Below are 17,004 nucleotides of genomic sequence, written 5' to 3'. Positions count from 1 at the left end.
TGCCTTTCTCGTGTGTGTGTTTTTTTTTTAAATTAAAGCAAGAAATCCAGCAGATTTCTGTGCTAGGTATCCAGTCCCTAAAAGCATCAAATTTAGGGCATCCCTCTTTGGGTGAGGAATGGAGACAGATTTCTGATTATTTCTTAGATATTAAATCACCTATAATTCCAACAAATTTCATCCAACCTCCAAGTTCGTTGGAAGTTTTTATGGAAGCTTGTTGAAAAGGTGGTTGGGCTGCTTGGAGAAACAGATACTCTGGACCCATTTCAGTTGGATTTCAGACCAGGGCACAGTATGGAGGCAGCACTGATTATATTTGTGGACAAGGGCAATGGTTCTTTTTGATCTCAGCAGTTTTTGATACCATCAGTCACGACATCCTTCTGGACTGATTACAAGGATTGGGAGTACAGTGGCTCTACTTTTTTCCGAGGTTTGTCCCTTTAGTGTCTATGGGGGAGAGAGGCTGAGCCTGTGACCCCTCACTTGTGGGGTATCTCAGGCCTTGATAACCTCACCACTTCTACCCGGTATTTAACATCTATATGCAGTGCTTTTTATATATATAAGAAAAAAGGTGCCGGAACTCACACACGTCATACAACCCGACTTGCCTACCCTACAAGGTTCCATCCAAAAAAGTTGCCGGAACTCTGTTCTGGGTTTTCTATGACAAAAAAGCCCTGTCTATATGAATCTTCTGGGTGAGATCATTGGTCAGGAACCATTGTCATCAGTAAGCTGATCTTGATCCCAGGCTGTCCAAGAAATACTGCCTGGAATGTCTTATTGGAATAGCAATAGCACTTAGATTTATATACCGCTTCATAGTGCTTTACAGTACTCTCTTAGAAGTTTACAAAGTCAGCATATTGCCTCCAACAATCTGGATCCTTATTTTACCAACCTCACAAGGATGGATGGCTGAGTCAACTTTGAAACCCGTCAGGATCGAACTCCAGGCTGTGGGCAGAGTCAGCCTGCAATACTGCACTTTAACCATCGCGCCACAATGGCTCCTTCTTATCCCAGTGTCTGGAGACTGTGCAGTATGCATGGGGAGGAAGGTTTAAACATTTCCTACTTTCAAAAGACAGGAAATAATGCTGATTTTGCCACAACTTTTAAACAAGAGTTCTGAGCCTTCAGATTGCTCATGTTTCAGTTTGTCTAATAACTAGGTCATCCATTAAACAGTAATGTAGTTTGCTTCTTTTGACTGAGGGTATTGTGCAAACTAGTTGTTGTGGTTGGTTAACTAAATGCATGGATTAATACGATGTTTCTTAAAATGTCCTAGAACCCCCAAGACCCTCCCAGAGGTCTACAAAGTCAAAATTATTAGCCAGCCTATGTTGAAAAATAATCCAATAATAAAATTGCACCAAACAATTGTGAGAAGCAGGAGCGGGAGCAAAGGCATCAATTGGAATGTTTATATGGTAAATATCAATAAAAATAACCCATACAAACAAAAGCTCTTTTGGGATCTTCCATTATTTTTAAAAGTGGGAAGGAGTCCCGAGAACAAAATCTTCAAGAAACTTTGCTTTAGTGGATTGTGCAGTTCAGGCTCATTAATGGATTGTGTTGCTTACCACCTTTCTGGCCGTTTGACCTTTGCCCCAAGTTTGTGTGGTTTGCCTGAAGACTAGTTCACTTCTTGACATTCCCAGGGCACCTTGAAATGAGTATGTCTAGAAATGGATGGGATACATGAGACAACAAATCACCCAAAACCACTGATAAACAGCACAGCAGAGCTAACTACTGTAAGGCCTTCTGTCATTTGACGATATCCAAAATTGTTTTTTTAATGCAGCATTTACTATAAATTACATGTATTACAATGTTAGGGAAACATCTCCACCAGCCTTCCCTAACCTGACACCCTCCAGGTGCATTGGGACAGCAACTCCCCAAATTCACCATCAAAATGACCCAATATCTCAACATACTTGAAGGGTATCAGGTTGGGAAGCTGATCAGTGGGAAAGACGCCATGCTCTCCAAGGCAGACTTGAATTAGGAAGAAGTGCCCTAGAGACTTGGAGGACATGGCTACAAGCAAACATGTTTTGTGATTCTGGAACCGCTGCCATGACAAGAAGGTAACTATCACTGAATGGGCTTTTGAGGCTGAAACAGTTGCATTCTCTGCATTCCTGTTCTGAGAATCTCTTTGTTTTAATGGGACACTGAAACTATTCTGGCTGTTTTTCCACTGTTCTTTAATTTTGTGATTTAGTTTTACTCTTAAAGGACTTTTTAAATGAAATTCACAAGCAATCCACCATTTGTATCTATGTGTGCACATGAATCTACAACTATCCTTATGTATTTATGAGTGTAGACACAGGTAGAAGCTACACACAAAGACACAAATTGTTTAGAAAACACTCCTATGGCTGATGCAGTCATGAGGCTGATTTTACTGTGATTTTGTTTAAGTTGCTTATGACTGTCTTTGCTGCTAATGATTTTTATCCTTGTTATTGTGGGTTTTTTCTTCATCATCTTGTTTTATGCGGTGCGCTTTATCTTTCATGTTTTAACAGATTTGTATGCTGCCCCAAGCACTCTAGTTATAGAACAGAGTATAAGAAAAATAATAAATAGTACATGTTGACAGAAGAAGATAGATTTGGGAGTAAAGAGAAGGACTCGTTATAGCCCAACCCACTAGCCTCTTCTATTTCATCAAATTTTCCTCTCCCCTTAGTTCTACATCTATCCTGAGTCCCTTTGGCTCATTTAGTGGTTAATGCACAATGGATGACAATGGGGGGGGGGAAAGGGGAAGAATATTAGGAGCTGGTAATTATGTACGCAGCTTAGAACAATATAATTTGCAGAACACTTGACCTTCTTTGGATTTACCCTCACAACAAGATCATTGCTGTTCTCATTTTACAGATGGGGAACTGAGACTGGCAGAGAGTGACTTACCCAAGGCCATTCAATAAAGGCCATAGCAGTCGGGCTCGCAAGAGTCAGCATCCGTTGGGACACACTTAAGCTGTTGCTTTGTGTCCTATCCTGTCCTTAGTGGATCCTGTGAGAACAGCCTTTCTCTTCTGCGTGATGTTCTTCTAAACCCTCAAAACTTGCGACCAACCCCCCTCTAACCTTTCTACTGGGCAAAACAGCCAGTTTCCTCCAAGTTTTCCTTATGCGGTTTGTCTTCTAGACATTTATCATCCATGCGACTCTTCTCTGAAACTTTTCCATTGATCAGCATCCTGTCTGAATTTTAAGGCTCAGAAATGAACTGTACTGTACTTCAAAGGATATCTTACCACAGCCCAATTTTCCATTGCTTCTTGAGCCTTGGATACATTTTTTGCTTCAGCATTATTCTGTGGACTTATGCATCTATCTGTTCATGCATCTAAAGGTGTTTTTTTTTTTTAAAAGGGAGTTAGAAACATGCTTTCTTCTTTTCTTAAAAAAAAACAGCAAAATCTTACAATGTGATGAGAAGGATGTACTTAAGATATTGTTAGCCTAATTGACATGTTAAGATTTATTTTTTCACACAGAAGATTAAACTAGAACAATGCATGATTTTATTAGGTAACTTTCAAGATGGTAAAGTTTGGTCAATGTGCATATGTCTCCTTTCCATGTAATTCTGCTTAGAAATTATTCAGTGGATACCATTAATGATATTTTTCATTGGATAAAGTGTGTTTTCTTGTTTTTCCACTCCCCAAAGTTACAGTTCTTCATTCTGAGCATGTAGCTTATACATCAGGAAAGGCCAAGGATATTTTATTGACTGAAGTGAAGGACAAGAAATTACCCATTGGTTTAATCAGATTAGAAATTGAATCTAATATGATGCTTAAGGACCACAGGCTAGCTACAGGGAGCAGAAGAGGCTGTGAGATGCATAAATACTTGTACGTGTGATGTGTGGTGTGTGTTGGTATAAATATCAGCTTACCAGTTAATATGGTCAAATGTGTTAACTTCATCACAGCCTTGTTTATAAGAATTGGGGAGGGGAAGGTGGTCAGTTAGCTATGTTGGGCCATCACTTTGGAATGCTCTTTTTAGTCTTCTTTTTGGATTTAGAAAGTTGGAAAGAAGTCAATGGTTTGCCTCACTTTTGACAGACTGACAAGATTTTAGGCATGAGCGTTGCTGGGGAGGGCGGGGGCAAGGGTGTTAAATAAATTCTTTAATTGAGATGGTTTGATTGTGATATTGTTTGGCTTTGGTTTGTAATTTGTTACTTTACAGTGGTTGTACAATGTTTCAATCATTTGTGAAAAACTAATAAATGTAGTTGGTGAACTAGCCAGTAAATAAACCATTTTCTGCAGAATACAGTATTTAATTGTACACAAGCTCATCAGCAAATCCCCATGGAATTAGACGTTATCTTGATTTTTGTTCTGTGTTGTATTAGCTATTCAATATTCTGTTCTTATTAGTTTGCTTTAGCAAATTTTGATTTCTTTGATTGAAATACTATTTTTCTACTTTGACAAGCCTTGAGGTTTCTACAGGTCTACTAATGCCTCTTGTTCAACACAGAGCCATTTGGGTTATATAAAGAGCAAGACAGTAAAACAAATATGGTCATCATAAACGGGGATGCACTAAACGGGATAGGGCGAGTAAGTTCAATTTTCTACATAGGTCCTATAGATTATAAATCCTTTGTAGATAATTAATTCTGTACAAAGAAATCTTCAAGCACATGGGAATCAATTAATACTAATTAGCTTTTAAAAAGAGTAGAACATAAAAATGAAGGGAAAAGAGCAAAAATATGAAAACATGAACTTAAAGTTAAAAGCATAGAAATATGTAAAAGCAAATGCAGAATAAACTGATGTAAAGAAAGCAAACAAAGCTATCCTAAACCCATAAATGGGAAAAAGCATTAAACAGTCTTATACTCAAGCAGTATTACCAATCAAATGTTTGCTCTAAATTTGGCCATTTGCCAGAACAAAAATAACCACGAATTCCATAATATGCGTTACGGTTATATAACATACATTCTAATTGAGCCTGAGTTAAGAAGCTCTATTCAAAGCAGGTCTAAATTTTACAATAGTTTTGCACAAAACAAACCCCAGAAATCCAAAACAGAAAAAAAAAAAACGTACCGACTTAACTGCCGAGAGACACTTTCCTGGTCTATATGTGAAATGAAAGTTGCTATTATGGGTAGGCGTTTGCCCAGCAAAAATTTTTCCAGATGAAGGAACCCGAAATTGATCCGGGGAAACAAGGGAGAGCTAAAATCAATACCATCAGCTAGCCATTTTGGAATGTTTGAATGGAAACAAAGCATCCACTTAGACGACTTGCTGTGTTTATGAAGTCCCACTGCCTCATAAATTATACAGGTGGGAGTTATTCCATTCAGTAAAATGTTGCAGCATGGAATTGTCCCACACTTGAGGCCAGCCAGCCATATCTTCTTCCAATTTCTGCTGTTCCTTCCTCCCAGTTCTCTGTGTCCCTCTCACAAAACATTTAATCCGTGGGTCCCCATGAGTCTGCTTAGTCCTCCTCTAATACTGTCAATGTTTCCTCAATCCATCTTTCATTTTCAAAACCTAGAGGAAGTTTTATATAAATCTTGGGATTTTCAAGCCTCCAAATGCCTTCCTGTTGTGCATTTTGATTACAGAGTATGCCTATCAAGTCTAAGACAAATTGATACTCAGTAAATACAGACTACATTGCTTGATTTTCTATTTTTCGTTTGGATTCTTTACTCACCTGTTGTTTATTTTGGCACAATAACTATTTGGGCAAAGCAAGATTTCAATAATCCTATGCTGGTTCTTCAGGTTTCAGAAAATAAACAAGTTTTCCTGTTTAAATCAACACAAAGTCAACTTTTCGTGTTGAAGTCATCAATAGCTTTTCCCTTTATGCATACAATCAGCGTATCGGGCAGACCTGGACATTTTTTGACTCCTGGGCCACATCTGGTCCTTTGGCTGTCCCTGTCTGGCCCGTGTGAGGCCAATTGGAAATTAGAAATCAAATGCAAATAAGCATACAGCATGCATACAACACAAGTGCATTGCTTTTATTTTGGAGGTGATAGCTATTTTATTTTTTTTTACTTTACTTATTTACCTACACATCTTCTCAATATTGGTTCGGCCCCTCACAACAGTCCCAGTTTTTCATGGGGCCCCTTGGGAAAATTAATTGCCCACTCCTGCTATAGGGAGAGAAGGCAATATTGTATATACTATTAGGTATTTATCAGCTAATTGGTGTCCTCAAAAAATATTATCTCCCTCCTCTAATCAGGACAATATATCAGGACAACATATCACTATCCTGGCATTGCTCAGAATATCTGTTTTTTAAACTCCTCTCTATCTGAATTATGAAATTTGTGGGTAACGATTTGTCTTTTTCTTCCATGCAGAGCATGAATTGATTTGAAATGCTGTAGAAATAAGTTGTAACAGTGGCAATTACAGATGAGGCTTTTAAAACATTCATTTGGTTGTTTTTTTAAAAATTTTATATGGTTAACTTCTATTGAAACTACAAAAGAAAATACAGAAAGATAGTAAACTTATAAATTTCATCAACACAAAACACTATATTACATTACACTATATTATATTACACTAAGTAATATAAATTTTAAAAATTGTGAATTTTTTAAAGTTAGGAAAAAAAGAAAATAAAGATTTATCAACCTATTTAACAATACAAAAATAATCATTATATCCTTGGGTAAATCACCAAGAGCTCAGGTTTTAAATGAAAAATTGAACCTTGACCATTCAGAAGCATATCATCCATCCTTTCTTTTCTATTGACAGCCTCAACAGTTCAGCTGCTGAAAAGTGATAAATGTTATTAAATCAAACCTCTTAGTCTGGTACAATATGTATTTTTTCTTCCAGGAACACGCAATCAGCTTATATTCTACAGTGCAGGCACTATGAATCCAGAGCTCTTCACAAATGAACAAATTCCAGATTTTGAGGGATATAATTTAACAGCATGTTAATATCTATAAATCTTTGCTTCCCAAGAATCTTAATCACCACAGAGATTATATCTAACCAAAAAGGAAACACCAGTGGGCACAACCAAACCATATGCATACATAGTACATACATACGTTCACATGAATTAAATCTCCCAACAGAGAAAGGATGTTAGCCAACCTTTTAAAAACATCTACTGGGGTTGCTTTGTTGTTGTTGTTGTTGTTGTTGCTGCTGCTGCTGCTGTTATTCAGTTAGCCTAATTTTTAGTCATGGAAACATGCTTACTTTTTCTTAAAACCTGAGAACAAATGTTTTTTTTTAATGTTTTTATTCATAATACAATTAAAACAACAATGGACAAACATGACATTCCAGAATGAATTTTCCTATCAGTTCCTATCATGGTACAAAAGTTTAATACATTGTTCTTAACCTTTATATAAGCCTCATCTTCTATACAATACAATTATATATACAATTATATGTACAGTTATATATATCTTTTAATTCTACCATTAACTTGAAGTCCGAGCAGTTCTCTTTAATTCATACCAACGGTAAAATTTGCCCCAGATTTCGAAATATTCGTGTTCTGTCTTGTCTTTCATAATCACTGTAAGCCTGTCCATCTCAGCACATGATAAAATTTTAAGCAGGATCTCTTCTTCCGTTGGAATTCCCTTATTCCTCCAATTTTGAGCAAAAACCAGTCTGGAAGCCGTTAAAATGTGTAGCATTAAATAAAGTACGCCTTTGTCATGCTTTTGCGTAGTTAAACCTAATAGAAAGAGGAGAACAAATGTTTTGTAATATAGAATATTCCAAAGCTCTGTTCCAAACTCCTTCTGCCAAATGTTTTGTAAAAAATATTATTTGCTGGTAATAATAGTTTAGCCTCTATAAAACCTGTTCCAATTCACTCAAAATTACTGGAGTTTCAGAGGCTGTTGAAGCATTTAGCCCAAGCAGGCAGCATAACCGAAACTCTCAGTAAGTATATACTGCCTTTCAGCTGTTTGGGGATAAGTTATATTCCTTTTAAAACTTTTAAAAGTATATTAATGATCAAGTAATTAAGAGTAACTATCCCATTTTCTTCCGATTTTTTTAAGTGTTAAAAATTAGTGGGTTCAGCACGCTTCAAATCCTGGCAAATATTTGGTTCCAGTTATAGCAATAATACAATGATATTTTAAGCACTTAAGAAGATTAGATGTATTTTGGCATTATTGGGTGAGAAATTCAAATTTGGCCTTAGTTCTCATGGGAAATTTGTAATAATCCTTGTTTCAAAATGGCAGGAAAGGTGCCAAGTAACAACTTTCTAACTGGGCCCACAAGTGTATTTCCAATATTCTTGCATCTAGTATATCACTTACTGTAGCAGATATATCTGATATTATAGTTTAAAGCAGGAATACTGAAATCACTGTTATAGTAGGAAAACAAAAGCTTTGAAAGATAAGTGTTTAGTGTTCGACCTGTCCAGAGATATTTAACTATTAATCAATAAATGTAGTCATTGCAACATTTGGGGAAGACTTGGTCTTCCTTTCCAGACATCTGAAATCACATAAGAACTTCAACTTCTTCTCCAGTGTTTTTTAATAGAGACTACTTTTCCTTCCTGTGTAAGCCATTCCATCTCTGTCTTCTAAAAAGAGCATCTAGGCTCATCTCCAAAATAATAGAGGGCAAATCTAATGGCCTGTGGTGCTCAGTGAGCCCAGCCATATGCCTCTCCTGGTTTTCACACATCATCACCTGTAACTCTGTTGTAAAATCTCACTAGCGACAAGAGACTGTGCCAGTTAATTCTCTCCTGCAGTGATTCTCGTGGAATTTTCTGCTTGCTATCCTGAAGAAAACTCCTATGTTTTTAATAGTTGCATTGCAAGAAAAGATGATTTCAGTCATTAAAGTGCTACAATAAAATGAGATGAAGCAACTGCTGAAGCTGTCTAAAATACCATTATTAAAAGGAGCAACAGCATCAAAGTAATAGCAGATGTAAGTAGCTCTACTTATAACCCTAAGTGTACTCTGAGACAGGGGCATCGTTTTAAAAAAATAACACTACAAAATTAAATCCAGTATTTAACATTTCACACTTTTTAAAATTACATAGTTTTATACCACCACACATCTTGAGATGCAAATGTAAGATAGCATGTCCTTTTCTTTGGAACAAAATTACTTTCTTCATTCCTGGTTTAGAGTACCATTAAATACAAGGCTTCTCAATTTAACCTACTTCAAAGGATTGTTGTGAGGCTAAAATTAGGAAGGGAAGACACAAATATAATTATAGTGAGTCTTATAGTAATTATAACAAATCTGCGTCAACATTCTTATGTTAATAATGCATCCCTGAAAGATTTGCACGAACAAATAAAAATGCAGCATATCTGAGAAATGCAATGTATTGTGTCTGGATCTATGGTGTAATTGTGTATGTGTAAGAGAGAAGGAAGGAAAAATGATAATGGAAAATAAGGAATATGGGTTCCTACAAACACAGACAAATTTCATACTCTAAGGCAGAAATCAGAGATCACAATGTGTACATATATTAAGCCCTAAGGTTATTCTGGCTTAGTATAGTACCATACATTAAACCAGTTGTGTCATGTTTTTGGCTTAGAACAGTGATGGCATGCCCAACATTTAGAAAATGTTTACCTGGAATCTGTTGGTGTGTCATACACCTCCTCCCAAACAAAAGAGAATCAATTCTTTAGATATTCATTTATTTTTTAAAAAACAGTCCAATGGTGTGTAATTCCCAGGTTCTGCTGTGTGCCTCTTACCTTGAGGCGATATATTTTTTTTATTGTTGACAATGCTCTGCGATCTACCTGAGGTAGGTCCAGCTCACCCAAGGTCTTCGTTCTTGAAGCAGCTTAGGAGAATGCTCTTCTGTAGCTTCTAGAAACTTCAAAAAGTGCAAAAACACACTGTATTCTCACACAATTTTTAGAGGCTCCAGAGGCTGTGAAAGAGTGTCCCTTTTGTGTGATTTCTGGAGGGTCTGGAAGCTGCATGAGAATACATCCTATTCTCACATGGCCTTTACAGCCTCCAAAAGCCGTGCAAGAAAAAGTTGTACTTTTGAGAATAGTTGTTGGGTATTGGTGAATGCTGATGTGTCACCCAAAACCTTTGACATGCGTGTCATGGGTTCACCATCACTGGTTTAGCATATTATGCAAATCTTGTATTAGGCGCAAAGGATCAAGACCTTACATTAAGTTGCAGTTCAAGGATTTATTCCTATACATAAGACTCTATTCAACTAAAGTTCAATACTAAATTGGTGCCAGATAAAGGTCAATGGAATTCAAGAGGAGTTGGATTTTGATCTTTTTAACAATGTAATGATTCTACGGTGATGACATGCTTAACTCCGCTCCCTGCTCTGCCTGCTCTTCTATGTATTGTTAGTTATGGTTTCTTCAAAAAAAATAAATATGGTCAGGCGTGTAGTGCAAATATAGAATCAGAATCAGGCAACTGAAATGTATTGATTTAAATGAACTTGAACTCGACTAGGTTTTGCTGAATATGAGTCTTACTTCTGAGTTGAGATTCCTAAGATCCTACAGAAAGATCAGTTTTCATATTATTAGATTTTTAATTTCACATTTTTTTAGTATTTGTAATTCAATACAATGAACATACCTAATACTCTTACCTCCTATGTTCTCTGCAACAACAATTCTGTGTGGTGGGTTGGGCTGAATGAGTGCCTAGAGAGAGAGTGTGAGAGAGATGTGTGTGTGTGTGTGTGTGTGTGTGTGTGTGAGAGAGAGAGAGAGAGAGAGAGAGAGATTACTCTATCTGTGACTTAGCATTATGTGTAAATTCAGCCACTGTAGCTTATTCAGTAAGCCATTATTAACTTAACCTTGACTTAATGCAAAATCTTTTTCTCCACTAGTGTTCTGCCTGTGCACACAAATAAATGACCACAGGGTAAACTTATCCATCTCTCCTTGTCAAAGATACTTGCTGTAATTTAGCTGTTTTAATGCTCATCAGTGCCAAGAAGCATGCTAAACAAAATATAAGTGTGGTTCAATCCTTCTAGGTCAGAGAAAAAATTATTTGAAGGATGGGAATAATTTAAGAGGCAAATAGGTTCCATTTTATGCATAATACATTGCACTGTAAGCCAACGCTACCCTAGTTTAATTTTCATCTTGGCAATTTACTTATCAAGCAACATTAATTAGGTATCTTCCTGATTTTTCAACTTTGCACATACTCTTCCCACTGCAGTTATTTAACTAGTATGGTCTGCTTGTAAAGAATGTCTTGTAACGGTAACTGTGACAAACTGTATCTATGACAAATCATAGGAAGGATATCCTGAAGAAGCTTCCAGAAGGAGAACGATATTACGTAGCTGGTTGTAGCCATTTGGTTATATGAAAATATTTTAAGAGCTAACAGATACATGAGTAGTATGATTTACTTTATACAAATGTGAACTTGTTTTAGATGCATATTTATTGTAATTACTTTGTGAAGATAATCAATTTTGCATGTGGAGAAGAAGGAAAAATGCATGCACACATTGTTATTATTATTCACTTTGAATGCTGCCCAGCTCCAGCCAACTTTGGGCAGCTAATTATATTTCTACAAAGCTGCAGAAATGCATCAAAACTACACTAGCACCTTCTGCCTGAATATTAGATCTGATTTTATTTTTCTCCCTCCTGGTAGTTAATTTTACAAAATTAGATTTATTTCTCCTGCCTTTTTCTAAGCAGTAATGTTGCTCTGTCACCAGAGGGCAGCAGTACCTGGGAAATATGAAAAGCAAATTGCTAGAACTGCCAAGTTGTGACTCTTCATTGGTCACAAGTGAGAAGGATAGACTGAAGAATTATACAAGAGGGAGAGGCAACTGAGTGCTTCTTGTTGGCTGTGTTTACACTGTAATTAAGATGGAATGCCTTAACTGCAGCTATTACCCAAATTCTGCAGTGAAATTCTCGTCCTTAACTTTCATTTCTGATGTCATCCAAGTATGAGAGTTAATATAAGATTATTCATTTCCCCCCATTCATTTATTCAATTTATACACCTGCCTGTCTCAAAATCATAACTCTGGGCGGTTAACAACATAAAAAATATCGTTAAAACATAAAACTATATAAACAACACACACATATACAGTTCAGATACAAATATATAAGAAATCAGCATAACTGTTGCACAAGCTTTGGAATCCATCCCCGAACTAAAAGGGTATGAAAGACATATTTATTGAACTCCTGGAAGAAAACGGTGTAGGAAAAAAGACCCAGAAATCTGCAATAAATGACTTAGACTTTGATAGAGTAAATCTGAATACTGAGGATTATTCATACTAAAAATAGCATCTGACATAAAGCAAAAAATATTCATATTATATTATACTGTTATTGACTCAGCCTTCCATCCTTCTGAGGTCAGTAAAATGAAGACCCAGATTGTTGGGGACCACATGCTGACTTTGTAAACTGCTTAGAGAGGGCTATAAAGCGATATATAAATCTAGTGCTATTGCTATTGTTATTACAACAAATTGGTTTTTAAACTTTTTCTAAGCAGCCTTTTAAAGGCAGATCAACCTTTATCGTCTAGACCAGGGGAAGGCAACCTTGGCTCTTTTATGACACGTGGACTTCAACTCCCAGAATTCCTGAGCCAGCCAGCCATGCTGGCTCAGGAATTCTGGGAGTTGAAGTCCACGTGTCATAAAAGAGCCAAGGTTGCCTACCTCTGTTCTAGACAATTAGACAAGAGGCTGGAACTGCTGCCGATGGGGTTCTTGTAACCAGAGTGTCTCTTCCATCCTGTCCAGAGGGACTACAACTTTCATAAACCAAAGAGTGCAAGCTGATCCTCCTTCACACAGTAGGACTACTTCCAAGCAAACCAGGTCTGGCTCAGTTTGTTGGAATATCTGGAACCAAGCTGGTCTGGATACTTTACATGAAGAGCTTTTGTGGCTGTTTTGTAGCCAGGAGTTTGCATTTGTCTTTGACTTCCCTTGGGGAAAAAGCTTTATTTTGTATTGTAGCTAGGAAACCAGGATTATCAGCTGTAATAAAGGGAGGTTAGCTGAGTCCTTTTTTTATTATTACTTGAGAGAGGAAGAATTGTGGAAAGAAAACAGTAAGAGCTTCAGTTTTACTACGTCTGAATGTGAGATTTATTCAGTACCACGGAACAGCAATGGAGATGAATATCTTCAAGTGTGAGCAATGTCACTGTCCTAAAAAGAATTGCGCCCTAAGCACCTTGTCTGCAAAAGATGGACCCTGCCTTTCAACTTTGCTCTTAATATTTGGCTGAAGGTTCTCATGGTTTACATTAAGGATGCAAAAGAAATTCGGGGAAATGGGGGTTCAAAGCATCTCAGTGTTGGGGTATTCTGTACAATGAAAGCGGCCCTCTGGAAAACACTCCTCAAAAGAAGGACTTTTTTCAAGGGACACAAACTAACTCGAATCAATTTAATTTGCAGATTTGTTTTAGGATGCCTGTGCTGTAAAAGAGCTTGACACCACCGCCTTCTTAAAATTCTGGCATCGTGTTCTTGTTTTATCTGTTGTTTGGGCTAGCTAGATTTACAAAAACATTTCCCCCATCTAATGTTTCCAGATAGGGTTGGACTACCAGAAGTCCCCTGAAGTTTCAGACGTGCTGGGGAGTGGTAGAAATTGTACTCCTGATCCATTTACGGGATATCCAACTGGGAAAGGGTAGAGATGAAAGGCTCTCACCCAACATCCAAGTCCTAATGGGCAAGTTGCATTGAATGACAAAAATCAGTGTTCGACCAATTCAGAGGGTCCCCTCTTTTCCCTTTATTTCACAAATATGCTAGTGATTGTGGAGAAGGGAACATTCTGTGAGCATTATTATAACCTCCAGGAAAAAGCAACCAGCAGTAATAACTAGATTCTGATCTATTGATCCGTTCCTATTGCAATTCACAAATATGAACTTCCAAGAGGATCTTCATTTCCCTTCTCCCTCTATCCTCAAATAGCCTCTAATGAAGAAAAACCTTCAGTGGGTTCATTTCATGCTTGGGTTCATGGTGGGTGTGATCTGTTACAGACTGTCGAAGGGATTTGAAAAATGATTCTCAAAGCATTTCCTTTTTCTTGCAAACCAGAAACCACCTTTGCAAGTTGACACAGTATGAGAAAATTGCAGCATTTGCAAGTATGTTTTATTATCCATTAAACTAGCATTTGAGCTAATACACATTGGAAACTACTTTATAGCCCACCTGCTTTCTCTAGAGCCCAGTAACAACTGTAGCAGCCTTTCCCAACCTACTAATCTTCAGACAATCCCGTTATTTGTAGGCCTTCACAGATGGCATTGGACTGGGGATGGGTGTCCTGCGTTGACTAGAAGGCAGAACCTGTCCTACAGTTGGTATGTCTGGGCTGCCAAAAATCTGGAAAAGCAATAGGTGGCAGCAAGAGTTAGAAATTTCTGTATTTCTTTGCTCAGTTGAATGGTAGCTTGTTTTTTGTATGTAAAGACCCACTAAATTATAGGATACATGACCAGAAAAACTTGAATTTTTAGGAATTCTTGAACAATTGTAAGTCTCCTTAAGGAGAGGGAGAAGAATTATCAATGTTTTAACTTCTCTTGGATCTGGTACCTTCTAAATTGCTAAATTTGACAATCATTTTATTCACTGCCATTTAAGACACCAATCTAGAACTCTGGAGATTCTGAGTTCCAGTCATACCTTAGTCATGAAAGCCAGCTGGGTGACGTTGAGCCAGTCATACTCTTTGAGCCCAATTTATCTCACAGGGTTGCTGTTGTGGGGAAAACAGTAGGAGGAAAAAGTATTAGATCTGTTGGTTGCCTTAAGTTATTTGATGAAATAATAAAAAGGTGGGAAATAAACAAACAAATAGGAAATTACCTGCTAATTTCTGCAGACCACTTTCTTAAAAATCAATTGATGATTCTAGGTTTTGGAGTGGGAAATATCTAGATTCAGTTGCGTTTGTAGATCTTACACTGTCTCAGAAATGGCCAAATTTGTTATTGAAGTAGAAATGGTAATGGTAAGCATATCCATATGCATATGGTCATTTAAGTGTCTTTCTTTTCATGTGCTAAATATCTGTAAGAAGAATAGCTATAGGCTGGGGAAAGTACTGAGATTTTGGATTATTTAATTTATGAAGGATGCATTATATTTCATTAGGCTTCATTCTACTTTGGGTGGGGAATGGTGGAACTAGTTTCCGTGCCCATATTTCTCTTTCTGTGGGGCTTTCTTTTCTTTCTTTTCCTCCTTTTTATTTAATTGGTACTTATTTTCCACTGGCTTTTGCGTTTTATGAGTTTTTCTGTGCCTTCTATTCACATTGCTGTGCATATGCTGAAGAGCCATTTTCTCAAATCATTTAATGTTATTTTAAAGTTATTTAAAGATAAATAGCAAGATGCTAGTCTTCCTTGTCACGCTAGAAAGAATCCTTCCTCTCCTCAGGTTCATAACTTGTCTCAAAACATTTAGGAACAAAAAAGCCAGCATTTAACATGTTAATTCAGAGGTACTCCCTGCCTGGTCCTTTTGTCCCAGCCCTCTACTTCTGTCTAAACTAGTGATCAGCTGATGGGGTGGGAGAGAAGAGAAGAGAGTGACACCCTGCGTGTTTCTGTGCCTTGCATCCTCCAAAGAGGGATGACCTGAGCCACTTGTCTAGGCTCCTTGGATCCCCCTTGGATCCCCCCCTTGCTCTGAAGAAGTGGGTGGGCCAAGTGTGAGAAGGAAGACGTTTGCAGGAAGAAGATACGTACCAAGAAGTACAGGAGGAGAGCACAGAAGGGTTATGGAGTGAGTGAATCCTTACTATTTCTCCTGGTAGGGATGGATGCAGTAGTTGTGGGATATAAGGAACTTGAAGGCAGCTGCGGATCGATCAAGGGCAATGTTACAGAGTACAGTGTTGCCAATCAGGAAGCGCCACTGTCAAAAGGAAGGGGTGGGGAGGAGTCATTGGTAAAGCAGTGGCCAACTGCTGATGAGTGTTTGCTGGCGCCTGCTGAAGGCTGAGTCTTATGTTAGGGAGGGATTTTGGTCAGATCCAGCTGGGGAGGTGTATTTTCCCTTAAATGACTGGATGTACTCAGCCAACATGGAGTAGTTAATGCTGAACTAGTCAGAAACTTGCTTTCTTGTTTGCTAATCTTTTGAGGAATGCCTAAAGGAATTACAGAGATTCAAAGGCAGAGGTGCAAGTTGTTAGCTGTCATCTAGGCCTGGTGGGAGGAAAGGTGAAGCATTGCTGCAGGAAGTCGCCAGTCAGTTTCTTTTTCTCTGTGCCTGCAAGGAATGTTTCCTTTGTGGGGGAAAAGCTGGGAGGGGAGGAAATAGACTAGAGGAATGTGAGATTGAAAGAAATGTCAGATTTACTGAATGACCCAAGCTTGTTAGAGCAAAATATGGCAAATCGATACGGGGAAGGAGCCTAAATATTGGAAACGAAGGCTTTTTCAGTGATCCTATTATTCTTAGGTTTCAGGTCATATCTTTCAAGAGACACTATGGCTCCAATGGTGTGATTGAAATATATCTTGATCTCACTTTTTATCTTTTTAAGAGCTGTATTTTCATACTGAGCTGTCCGAGTAATTGTTTCTCCATTCCTACCGTCTCATGCTGCACTTTATGAATTGCATCAGCAAATCACATTAGTGAATTCAGTAATATGTGCACATTGTTGTAATAAGGAAGCTGAACATGTTTACAGCTCTGTAGTCCGCAGAGCCTGCAGTAGAAAGGAAGAGCAGTCTGAGGTCAGAAGGAAAAAGAAATTGCGAGAGAGCCATTTGAGAATATTTTGAGTAACAACAGAGTGTAGCAAAAAGTGGGTTGAACTGGGGGGGGGGGGAGAGAATCAACCGGAATCTAGGGTGCTCCTATATTTTGGTCACATACAAAGGGCTATGATATAAAAAT

The 17,004-nt window shown here is 37.7% G+C and overlaps 1 protein-coding gene and 1 long non-coding RNA gene across 6 annotated transcripts in view; one reads left to right on the top strand and one right to left on the bottom strand.

Annotated features, from left to right (window-relative positions):
• LOC120311312 (IQ motif and SEC7 domain-containing protein 2-like) overlaps positions 1–17,004 on the top strand; it is a gene marked incomplete at its 3' end in the record, with an annotated part of 158,238 nt that overhangs the window by 51,822 nt on the left and 89,412 nt on the right. The gene's annotated exons all lie outside the window — the stretch shown is intronic.
• Positions 7,684–16,820, bottom strand: LOC120311298. Of its 5 annotated transcripts, XR_005557580.1 has the most exons (4): positions 15,843–16,817; positions 14,956–15,053; positions 14,773–14,845; positions 7,684–9,933 (listed from the first exon to the last, which is right to left on the bottom strand). It is a non-coding gene; the product is annotated as an uncharacterized LOC120311298 (long non-coding RNA). The 5 variants fall into 5 exon arrangements; XR_005557576.1 differs by having other exon boundaries at positions 14,956–16,820; XR_005557579.1 differs by having other exon boundaries at positions 7,719–7,776; positions 14,956–16,816.

The sequence above is a fragment of the Crotalus tigris genome, unplaced genomic scaffold, assembly GCF_016545835.1.
Source record: "Crotalus tigris isolate CLP2741 ecotype Arizona unplaced genomic scaffold, ASM1654583v1 scf7180000018343.506757, whole genome shotgun sequence".
NCBI lineage: Eukaryota > Metazoa > Chordata > Lepidosauria > Squamata > Viperidae > Crotalus > Crotalus tigris.
This window is presented reverse-complemented; position numbering and strand designations above follow the sequence as displayed.